Genomic DNA, 12,678 nt, shown 5'->3' with positions numbered 1-12,678 from the left:
CAAAAAGCAGAGTGTGAAATCAAGGTTCCAGGGACAAAATACATTCCCCAAGATCTCACACTCAGTGACCTATTTTTCCAACCACACCCAATCTGCCTACAGTTAATGCCCAGTAATTCACTCAAAGTATTAATCTATTAATGGATTAATACAGTGATTAGGTTTCAGCTGTAGTATCTACTCATTTCACCTCTGAATATTCCTGCATTGTCTAATACATAAGCTTTAGAGAGGACACCTAATGTCCAAGCAATAATATTATTTAAAAATCATGTAAGCTCATTGTGATGGTGCACACCTGTAATCCCAGCAGCTTGGGAGACAGAGGCAGGAGGATCATGAAGCCAGCCTCAGCAATTTAGCAAGGTCCTAAGAAACTTAGTGAGACCCTGTCTCAAAATAAAATGTGAAAAAAAGAGCTGGGGATATGGCTCAGTGGTTAAGTACCACCCAAGATCCACGCACACAGTGGGAATGGGGTTCCTTTTGGTAGAATGGGCTGAGAAATAAAAGCTGAAAAAATAGAATAGTAAAAACACCACAGAACACAGAAAGTAGTTTCAAAGTGGGGACAGGATAGACAAACTGACCATATGGATTGAGCTTCTTAACACAAAGTTTTTTTTATTTATATCAGAAGACATCAAAGCAATTCTATAGACTCTTCTTCACCAAAATAGGATAAAGGTGGAGGCAGGTAGGCTGCGCAGTTCCTAATGGTTATGCCCATCTCTGGTGCTACTATGATGGACCTTTCTAGCACAGCAGAGGGGAAGTTCACATGCATCGGGTGTTCTGTCACCATGGGAGAGCCACAGGACATTCCTAGTACCAGACCTATTCTCTCCCTGGCTTCCATGCCCAGAGAAGTTCCCATGTATTTCACAGATGGCTTCCAACAGTTAAGCATCCCTGAGTTTGATCCCTGGTACCAAAAATAAAAAATAAAAGTCATAAAAAAAATAAAAATAAAAGTTAAGTATAACCTTGATAACCAGGATGAAACTGTCTTGTCTTGCTCTGATGATGATAGCAGGTGTTTGGATGTCATTAAAATGACAATTTCAGAGTCTAATTGACTTCTTTCATTGCCAGGTTACCCCATAGTTCTCATCATAACAAACAAACCAGGAGAAAGCCTTTTATAACCTAAACAGCATTCTGAAGATGTATACACAATAAAACTATCATTTGGAAACTTAAAAACATATTTAGTAGTCTTAACGCTATCGTGTAAATGAAACTGTCCATATTCTAAAAGAAAAGCTGCACAGAATGCCTTATGTTGTATTTTTTAGTCTACTGAGTCATAATGTCTCTCAAATATAATGAGGACTCAGACATTGTGTCTCCAGTTTAGTTCTAGTTTTATAAACTGTAACCTCAGTCCTGACCCAGGCAAGTGCACTTATAGAAAATTATGCTCCCAGGCATAATGTCTTGAAGAAATTGATCAGCATTTTTCTAATGACCTCTTGTTGATCAAAACAATGATATTTTATACTGTATAAATATAAATTTGTGCATATTAATTACAACCCATTTTAATTAAAAGTAGTTCAAATTTGTAAATCTTTTGTCACTTAGGTATATTTTAGGTAAAGATGATATACTTACTTGATAAATTCATATGAATTCTTCATGTAATGCTACTGTAATTCTACCTCTGTGAATTTTTTTGTTTAAAAACTTTTATATCTTTTATTTGAATTTTGGCAGATATTTTATTGGACCAAGATAGATTATTAGACCAATGTTTTTAAGAATATTTATTTTTTAGTTGTAGTTGGACACAATAATTTTATTTCACTTATTCATTTTTATGTGGTGCTGAGGATCAAACCCAGGACCTTGCACGTGCAAGGCGAGCACTCTACCACTGAGCCATAACCCCAGCCCCTATTAGACTAATTTTAATTAAAATTTTTTGAGACAGATTCTCAATAAGTGGCAAGCTGGCCTTCAATTTACAATCCTCCTGCCTTAGCCTCCCAAGTAGCTGGGACACCCAACCCCAATTTTAATTTTATATGATTAGAATTTAAGTTACTACAGAGAGGAGTCTCAGTGATGTCATGCAAAATAGTCTGAGATTATCATACAATTGTGAGTTGATAACGTTCCCTTCTCCTTAAGAAAATATCATATCTTAGTACCTCTAGTCATAGTTAAAAGAAATAAGAACTTCAAACAAGACTTGCTTTCTAAAAGCAATGTTGAAAGCTGCCAAATAAAACGTTTGGAGTATTTTTAAAGTAATTACTCCATTCAGAATCATATTTTCATATATAAGACAAAGTATGCTGATAAGAGGCATTACAAAAGCATACTCAAGCTGCAAAGTTACCTGAAAATAATATGCACATACCCTATCAGCAGTCCAGTAGAGTTGTGACTCTGATGTTAAGACATCCTTTGGAAACTGCAGTACAGTTCTAAGGTGAGGCACCTACTATGTGGCAAAGCAGGTAATTGAGGCCACTAAGGCTTTTTCTAGCCTTTGATGATGGGCAGTTTACTTTCCTCCCCTTCATTTAGAAAGAACTGGCATTGGGTTCACTTCTGTGATTTCCGGAATGTAAACCTCTAGGGGAATCCACTCCCTCCTCATGCTCTGGGACTCCAAGAATACCCTTTCCAGAACAATATTGTCAGAGCCATACCAGGCACCAGAGTCCTTGAAACTCTCAAGAGACTTGTGATGTTTCTCTGCTTGAAGGAAAAGATCATTGCTGTCCTTTGCTCAAAGACTCTGTTAATATTACTTAAATGCTTCTCAGAAGATGAACCAAGTGTTGGAATTCATTTCCTTTCAAGTCTGTTCATAAATATTGATTTAATTAAAAATAGAAGAGCCCAAAGTCTTAATGATATTTTCTGAACTACATAACTTTGTCTATTTAAAAAATATTATTTCACAGATCTTCACATAAGTTCAAAACAACAAAGGTAAAATAATGTGAATTTACTTGAATAGTGGAAGTGTAGCAGCAAGCTAAGCTGAGCAATCAACATTCATTTTAAGGATATTTTTGTAGTGCCTAACATTCCATGTTAAAAGGACCTGGAAGGCCAGGCATGGTGACATATACCTGTAATCCCCAAAACTAGGGAGGCTGAGGCAGGAGGATTTTAAGGATCTCAAGTTCAAAGACAGCCTCAGCAAAAACCAGGCACTAAGCAACTCTGTAAGACTCTGTCTCTAAATAAATTACAAATAAGGGCTGGAGATGTGGTTGAATGGCCCCGAGTTCAATCCCTGGTACAAAAAAAAAAAAAATAAGTAAATAAAATAAAAAGTAACTGCAACTGTTCTAAGTGCTTCCACTATTTTAGACTTAGGAATTGTGTAATTGGGACATCCAAGTGATACCAATCTAGAGAGACTCGAGACTCTCTGTAGAGGAGGGGACCCACAGATCTGGTGCCCAAGGGAGTGGGGGTGTCTTGCTCCTTTATAAATTTTAGGTTTCCTTTCTTCTTATGCCTACATGACCAAAAAGCAGGGAGAAAGCCATCCAGTGGTTTATTGCTTGTGTTAGAAAGTGGGATCCTTTCCCAATCCTGGAGGCTGTTAGCAACAGGTTGATGGAAAAGTGCTATCTTCACATTTCCTTTTCTTTGATAATCAGCTACCTGTCCTTTGCCTGGTCTCACAAGGTCACAGAGCTAGTAAGTGGCAAGTCCATGATGCCAACTCCATATTTCCTGGATCAAGAACTTGCTCTTAAATTACTGTGCTAAACTACATCTCTGTTTACTATTATAGATGTAGGATGTTTCAGGTTTAAAAGACTGATAATATATACTTTAAATTAAAATATCTTCAAGTTGAATGTGATTAGTCGATTTTAATTATGGAGACAAAATGAAATTGCAGTTCAAAAAATCAGATTTTTAAAATAAATGCTTGGAAAGGCTAAACATATCTCCTGGTTGATCAGTTTACAGCTGCACTAGTTTTCTCTGCTCCTTGCTTGTTGCTTAGCAATGGATTGTGTGAGGTTGCACTGGAGCTGACAGGATAAGGGATGAGTGAATATGGGAGGCACTCAGAGGATGGGCATTGCATGCCTTAAATGAACAGGGGGAGAGTAAGGAACATAGAGTTGGAATCACATGAGTAGTATGAGTCATGTTTAAAGTATAAAGTCACAATTAAAAATTTTACATATTGAAGAGCTTGGTTTTCTTTTTCACTGTCTTGTGATTATATCTATACATGTGCTAGGGACCAAAAATATTCTTGTCACTTTTTCATGCTCTTTTTTTCTTATCATTCTTTGTTCTAAAATTTCCATCAGTTTTGTTTTATTTCTACTACTTCTATTGGTTGGATTTATACATTTAAGTAGCACTTATCTGACTCTATTTCCCATTGTCTCAACTTTGGCTAAAACACACTGATTCCCTTCAATGTAAATAAGGAAATCAGCTCTCCTACATCTCTTGCCCTTCTCCTCTCCCTTTTGCCTCTCAATTTATGCCAGTTAGCTCATGATTTTTATATAAAAAATAGTATTTTCAATACGTAACGCACACATATCCTGTTCAATACAAATATAGTTACACTTGTATTTTGTGTATTGTTATATTTTGAATGTGTGGTGGCCCCCAAAGCTCATGTGTGAAACAACACAAGACGTTCAGAGGGGAAATCATTGGGTTGTGAAAGCCTTAACTCAATCAGTGAATTAATCCCCTAATGGGATTAACTGAGTGGTAACTCAAGGCAAGTGGAGTGTAGCTAGAAAAGGTGGGAATTGGGCTCGTGGCTTTGGGGTATATATTTGTATTTGGCAAGTAGATATTGTTTCTCTGTTTTTCTGATCATCATGTGAGCTGCTTCCCTCTGCCATACTCTGCCTCTGTGATGTTCAGTCTCACCTTAATCCCCAAGGAATGCAGTCTGCAGTCTGCCCCCAAATAAACTTTTTTCCTTCCCCTACAATAATTCTGGACAGATTTTTCAGTCACAGCAGCGAAAAAGCTGGAAAATACATATATACTTTGGTAATTGGTATATTTGCAAAATGATAAATGGATACAATTTGATCATACTATAATTATACAAATATATTTCATTTTAAAGCAAGTATTATAGTTTGACACAAAGAGGGAAATTAAATTTCCCACTTAAATTCTACTACTGAAGACTGTGTCAAGCTGAAGTGGACCCTTTGTTCTCTAATTCCACCAGTTTATCAAACAAATGTCACGTTTTGACTTGTTTCCTATTTAGATAATTGTTACACTGCATAGCTATTAGTACTTTTTGAAGAAACAAATTCCCTTTCCTTTTATTCACACTACATTCTGAATAGTCTAATTTAAAATGTTTCTTATATTTTATGTGCTTTTAGAAATACATTTTAAAATCCAAAGTAATTTAAAACATGAAAAGGAAATAAATTTTGAATCTCTTTAAACTTAAAATATGTTTTGCTTGACATCATACTTGATAGTAGGCAGTCAGAAAATACTGATTTTTTTCCTAGCATCATATTTGCCTGGGCAATTTTCATGGCAATCTGATTCTCATTCCTTTGTATTACCTTCGTCTTTCCGGAAGCTTTCCAAATCATGTTTAAGTTCTAAATTTTTGCAAAAATTGGCCTTACAAATTAATCTTTTTTCATTCTTTTGGCCTGAAGATTCTTGATTAATTTTCTGTTATCATATCTCTTATTATTTCCCATCTTCCATTTTTATGTTTCTTTGGGAATTGCGATACAACTGATAATTGGTTCTCTGGATTATTTTTTACCTGCTGAGTTTTATTTTAAGTTTTACTTTGCCCCTTTTCTCTACTTATGGGAGATTCTTCTCTGGCACACATCTAAAGCATAGAACTTCATTTTTACACATGTCCAAACCCACACCACTAGAAATGTGGCTGCAATGCTGACTTCTGTTTTTTATTCCATGAAATACTTTTAATTACAAGGATTGTGCTGTTGTTATTGTTGATTGCCTATTGTTTTCTATAATGGATTTTCTATCCTCTCAAATATCTTAGGAATACTAACTTTAACATTTGATATTCCCCAATATTTGCTAACTTTTTATTTGCTTTAGAGTTAAGCATTTGGTCCACCAATTGGTTTTTCAGTTTTATGTTTGGTAGTCCTTCTTACCAATTCATTTTTATAATGTATTAATATTAATTCTTAAAAGAACAGATTGCTGTTGGCCAGTATTCTGTCTGCCTTTAGATAGGTTTACTTCCTAAACAACTTCTCCCTTGAAAGGGGGCAATGACTGCAAACTCTGTCCGTGTCTGGTGTGTTGGTAAGCAGGCTGGTTACAGTTTTCGGATGTATGGGCAAGGAGTAGGCAAAAAGAGTCTACCTTTCACTGAACTTTAGGGGGAATAGCAATAGACACCTGAGGAATCCTAGCTCAGCTAATTCTTAGATTAAATTTTTAGTATACTTTGGGGTAAATATCACACTGCTTTGTATCTAAATATAGTGGGGGATTCAGAAACATTGTTGAATAAACATCCTTGGATTAACTTGTCTTCTGATTTCCTTTGTTCCTGTGCCAGCTCTCATTTCTCCGTTCTAATCTCCCAACAAGTGTTGTAGGCTGTGGCTTCTGCCTTGATCTCCTCATTAACATAACCTCATCTGCTGTCTTTTCTTCAGATTTGTATAACCATTTAGTGTCTTTCTTGGATTTTCAATGATATCATGAAATTCCTTACCATAAGTCACTTTCTTCACTTTCCCTTGAGGATATGGAAGCTGAGGACGATAAACACTAAACACGTGGACTCAGACCATTGTCATGAACTAGATACCTATCATGAACTGGATGCCTTTGACTAGAAAGATAGATGAAAGTCTGTAGATAACAGGTGGATGATTATTAAATAGACAAACAGATACATAGAAAATCACATGCAAACATACCAGCTATATAATAAGAAAAAAGTCCATAATCAATATTTTGATAAATATTTTAACTGCAGGAAGTCCTAGATATCAGGATAACACATTCACTTTTTATTTTCAATAGTTGCCTAAGTATCACTAAAATGAGATTAAGGGTGAGTGGATAAAACAATCATGAAAACACAAAGTAGACTCTTGATGGGCAAAATTGTGACCTCCTTCTAACAAAAATATGATCATAGTAAAATGAACATATACTGGAAATATGGTAATTTTTTTTCAAAAATCTAATTTAAACATGATAAGAATAAATACTGATTGACTTTGTTAAATTAAAAGTAATCATCATAAATCCTGGAAGACACTTGAGGTTATCGCTTTGGATAAATTCTTTGAAGGAAAATTATTTAGCAAAGAAAATAAATCAACATATTTAAGACTTTCAGTAGATATTTCAAAATTACCTTCCAAACAGTAGTACACACTATGTGTTCTTATTCAGGCAAAAGCCAGTGCTTTTCCCCCATAGCCTCTCTAATATGGCCATCAATTTTAATATCTTTGCTCATTTAATAAGCTAAATTTGTTTTCCCATGTTTATTTTAGTTTTTGTGTCTTTGATTACCTGTGAAGTTTGACATGGTTTCAGTGTTTTTTAATGATTTGTATTTTTAAAATTTTAATGTTCTTTGCTAATTTTAACATTGAAATCTCTTTTTACTAATTAAATAAAAAGATTTCCCTCTGTTATTTTTATTGTATTTTCTTACTGTTATGTAGATGCCTTCCATTAAAAAAATCATTGTGATGATAATCTAGCATTCCTTTTCTCTAAAGATTGTCTCTTTGGTAATATTTTAAAGGGTGTCTCTACTTTTACACTAAGTGTTCACCTTCATTTTTACTATAATTTTTGAGCTTCATTTGCCCCCTTAAGTATGTACTCTACCCAGAAATCTCAAATCTTAAACTGAATGCATGACTGAAAAATACCTGTGGACTGTTTAGTTATCCAACTGACTAAGGAAGGGGAGCAAAAACTTTAGTCATGGGTAGGTTATTCTTCATCATTGACATCTTTTCTGGGTGCGTTGGAATAGCACATTATTACATTTTTAGTTATGTGGCCCATGGGAACCCTGTCACCCAGCCTTATTGTACTATTATTTCCAATGAAACTCAGATGCCATCTACAGCTGCTTCTTTTAAAAGCCACTATATTAGTAAAATGGAAGTAAGTTTCAAGTGTTCGAATAGATGCTACTACTGATGCAACTACTGAATAGAAGCTGCTACTGCTGCTGCAGGAATCTGACCAATATCTCCTGGACTTACCTTCTAGCCATGATGCTAGTAGATACTTCGTCTCTTCCTTCACTTTTCCATGTCCCAATCCTGTCTTTTTCACTTTTCCAAATCCCAATCTTTTCCTGTCTGTGTGTGCTTAGTTATTCATGAGCTGCATTCTGAAGAAATGCATAAGCAGAGAAAGAAAGAGAAAGATGGAGGGAATAAAAGGAGGGAGAAATGAGAACAGGAATACTGGAAGATTAGAACTGGTGATAGACTATTGATAATATCTATTTACCTAAATTTCTGTCAAATAATTCTTGAGCCCCGCCGGATGGCGAATGCCTATAATCACAGTGTCATGGGAGGCTGAGGCAGGAGGATCACAAGTTCAAAGCTAGTTTCAGCTAAAGCAATGTGTTAAGCCCTGTCTCCAAATTAAAAAACAAAAACAAAAATGGGCTGGAGATGTGGCTCAGTGGTTGAGTGCCCATGAGTTCAATCCCAGTACACTCCGCAAAATAATTACAATAATTCTTGAAACAGATGACACCCTCTCACTTTGTAGCAGAATATTCAAAAACACCAGTTAGTCAAGCCATTTTTTCTCCAAGACCACAGGTCTGTCTTTGCTGAAAGGCTATGGAGGCTAGTGACTTTGTCCTCCTCATCTTTGATTTCCAGAACTACTGAGGAATCTCCAAAGTGCAAGTGGCAACTGCTCTCCCTGAATTCACTGCCTTACTTCTCAGACTGATCTAGTATAGATTCAAACAGTTCATTGACCTCTGAAATCAAGCCACCTGATCTGTGGTCAGTTTTATACACTGTCAAGCTTGAGCTTTAAGTGGTAGAAACTTTAAATCCCTGATTCGTCTTAGGCCCAAAGGATTCCCAAGTTTATACTCAGCCCATGGAGATTCCACGGGTGGTTGTATGGGTTTGTTTCCATTTTATTAAACCCTTCCCTCATTTCAGTACAATTTTCAAAAAATTATGAATCAATTTTTAAGTGTGTTTTTGAAACAGTTTTATCCAGATATAATTGACATAACACCAAAATCACCATGTTTAAGTATATGATTCAAGAGTTTTTAGTATATTCACAAAGTTAGTTACCTAATTTTAGAACATTTTTATCACCCCCAAAAGAAACCCCATACCCATTAACACCATCCTATTTAAAATATACATACCCAAAGACCCCTATTTTTCACTGCATTCTTTTTATTTGATGGACTGATTGATTTTCTGGTACTAAGGATCAAATCCAGGGCCTTGTCCATACTGATGTCCATACCACATTCTTTAGCTCTCATTACATTTCTCTTAAAAATTATCTTAATTTTAGTTTCCAACAACATATACATCTTTTCTTATGGGTATTAAAACATAGGAATAATGGGGCAAATAATGTTAGTAAAACAATTCAAAATCAGGGGCAAATTAGTAACTACAGAATTAGTTAACTAAGTTAATTAACCAAATTCTGCTCTCAGAAGATCAGCCATATTTTACTCTTGTTTTCTCAAACTAAATATTATTAGCTGCTTGTACCCATCAAAATAGATGGCTTAATTCTTCTTTGTTCATAATTATAAAATTCCATAATTTTGAGTTCATAAGAAGAGATGTATATGACCAAAATTTACATTAAATCACTTTCATTTTAAAAATTAATTAGTTTATTAATCTATTTATTTTTTACATCACTTTCAATATATTCTTTCCTGGAAAAATTTGAAATATGTCTACCGACTGTCAAAGGCTTATAGTTCTCTATTTTTATAAGTGAATAGGGAAAATCAAACGACTTGAGGAATTTCTATCAGAAATGTATAAAATCTTGTGCTATAACCAAAGGGACTCACCACCTTCAATTACCTATAGTGGTCTTTTCCCTGACATGTGTGTATTTCTGTGTCTCTCTTTCTACACCAGAAGAAACAAGGAGTCTGTGCTAACAGCCTTCTCCTTTATCACACTGAAATTGGGGTTGTCTTTGCTGTATGAATTCATGGGATTGGCGCCCCTTTTTATAATGGAAATTCCTTGAAGACAACTGTTTTCTCCTTGTTCTCACAGTTCAAAAATATCTGAATAGTAACACACTTAGATAATATATTTGGTACAAATATTTAATGTAAATGAAGATGGGTTAAATATGGACATGTTATGATATATGCCATGAAATGTCAATCATTTATAGATCATAAAAACAGCAGTTTTCAGAAAAGCAAAATTTTCTCTATAAATTTTTTAAATCATATGTTCAAAATTTTCTGCCTTGTTTTTAAAGAGGTTTACCATCTCTTTTTAAGATACACAGGTTTCTGGTAATAAAGTGGCAACTCTTTCCTAAGATGTTTCTTTATATCTCTGCTAATAGCTATAACTTGCTAATCGATTAATTTCTTTCTTTCTTTCTTTCTTTTTTTCTGGAGAAGTCTTTTTTTTTTTTTTTATTTCATCCCATGCTGACTATACTCAAAATTAGCATGAAGTTAGAGGAACGAAACACCATTTTGTTTTCTCTAACCATAATAATCACAGGAAAAAAAAATCCAAATATATTAAATATTGGTTATCAACTTCAAAGCCTAATTCTAAGTATTAAGATTGATCGTCTGATACCAATTCTTCCTGCCAAAACATCTGACATAGCAATAGCCAGTGACACAAAGCTAAACTCAAGAGTTATTTTTTTAATTATTTCATCATTTTTCAAGAATGTATGGGGAGAGTTGAAAATATCTTAAAAGTGCATGTACATAAACACATATCATCATTTCTACCTATTAGTTTTTAGTGCTGGTCCTCTAAAAAGGGGAAGATAGGGCAGGGAGAAGAAGTCAGAATTGTTAGATATCAGGTGATTTGAGAAGCCTTATCTGGTGAACACCCAAACCCTGAGCAGCTTTCCTCAAGTCTCCAGTTTTCAAAGGAAAAAATCAATTATTTGAGCATGAATTTTGGTTCCAAGTTACTGCTGATTTAATTACATTAGCTGAATTAATCAGAATCATCTTTGTTTTGAAAGAATCCCAGTTAAAGGAGGATGCTCTCCCCTTCCAAGAGAAAAACAGTGTGACTGGGTGCCAGGGGTTTGGGGTTGGGGGTGAGCCAGAGTGGGCTGAAATCCTGGGCAAACACAACCAAAAAACAAAAAGCAGAAGACAAAGAGACAACCTGCTAATTTCTTCTTCTGTAAATACGCTTGCTCAGCTCCTGTGACAGGAACCCGAGCTGCCTGCAGAATGAGGAAAGGATAAAGTCTACTTGCATGAGAATGTCTTGAAATCTGGAAGTCTGTACTGTGGAAAAGATACTGGGAATGAAGGGTTATGCTCAGCATTTGGTGAAGACTCCATTGGGCCTTCACCTCTGCTGAATAAACCTTGCTCTTCTACCTCTCTAAGTGCTACTTGTCTCTTTGCAATGCCAGCATTTTCCATATTTTTCTGTATTTTTTGTAACAGTCAATTATTGTTACAACCCATTGTTATACTTGTTCTGTGCCCAAGTAACTTCAAGGAAAAAGTTACTCATTGTGTTATAATTGAAGTTTATTTTGTTTTACATGGAAATAGGAGAAACCTGGGAAAGAACTATAAGTTTTAACTGGACCCTATTTTTTTTTTTTTGCATCTATACAACCCCTGTGGTTACTACTTCAATTTCCATAATTTTAATATTTAGCACTGAAAAAAAAGAGTGGAATGTGACTCCTTTTATTTATCCTCCTTCTATGTGTGACCATATATCACTTAATATGCAAGCAGTTTACATGCCAAGAACAGGTTAACATGTGAGAAGCTGGTGTGTACCAATTCTCAAGCAAGCTTACTGCAGAAAAAGAAGACTCATTTTTATTTTGTAATGGAGTGTTATGAAGTTACTCTCACTTATTAAAATAATGAGTCTGGAAAAGGATTGAAAGGAAATACTGGGGATGAAGACATAGAACCAAATTCTTCTATTGCATGTAGAATATTCCAATAATGATAATGCACAAATAAAAATAATGGTAATAGAAGAAAAATCAGTGGATTAAAGCAAATGACTCAGAAGGAGGAGAGATATTGAAGAAGGAGATTGAGCAAATTGCTATATGCATTTGTGAATATGACATGATGAAACCCACCATGATGTATAATTATAATGCTCCAATCAAGAATAAATTTTTAAAAAGAATCTTGCTTTTTTAAAATAAGAACTCTCATTTTCACTCTGTTGTATTTGAGACATATAAACATAATTACATATAAAAACTCATTTCTAAATTTTATCTTCTGTGATTTTGGAATTTTTTCTATAGTCATGTAAATTGATCAGGGCACTTGTAGTCTGAATGCATATTATAGTGGCTTTTCATTTTTAATATTGACTCCATCACAAAAATTTTCTAATTTTTTTGTCTCTTTGTTCTTCCCATAATATCTTTGTTTACATCTCAAAATAGAACTATAGCCTTCTGATTTTTAGAAGG

At 34.7% G+C, this 12,678-nt stretch overlaps 1 protein-coding gene across 1 annotated transcript in view; it reads left to right on the top strand.

Annotated features, from left to right (window-relative positions):
• Positions 1–12,678, top strand: part of Scn9a (sodium voltage-gated channel alpha subunit 9) — a 174,350-nt gene that overhangs the window by 71,207 nt on the left and 90,465 nt on the right. The window lies entirely within an intron of this gene.

Source organism: Ictidomys tridecemlineatus, chromosome 7 (assembly GCF_052094955.1).
Source record: "Ictidomys tridecemlineatus isolate mIctTri1 chromosome 7, mIctTri1.hap1, whole genome shotgun sequence".
Classification (NCBI taxonomy): Eukaryota; Metazoa; Chordata; class Mammalia; order Rodentia; family Sciuridae; genus Ictidomys; species Ictidomys tridecemlineatus.
The sequence above is the reverse complement of the archived record's forward strand: the minus strand, read 5'-3'. Positions and strand labels throughout refer to the sequence as shown.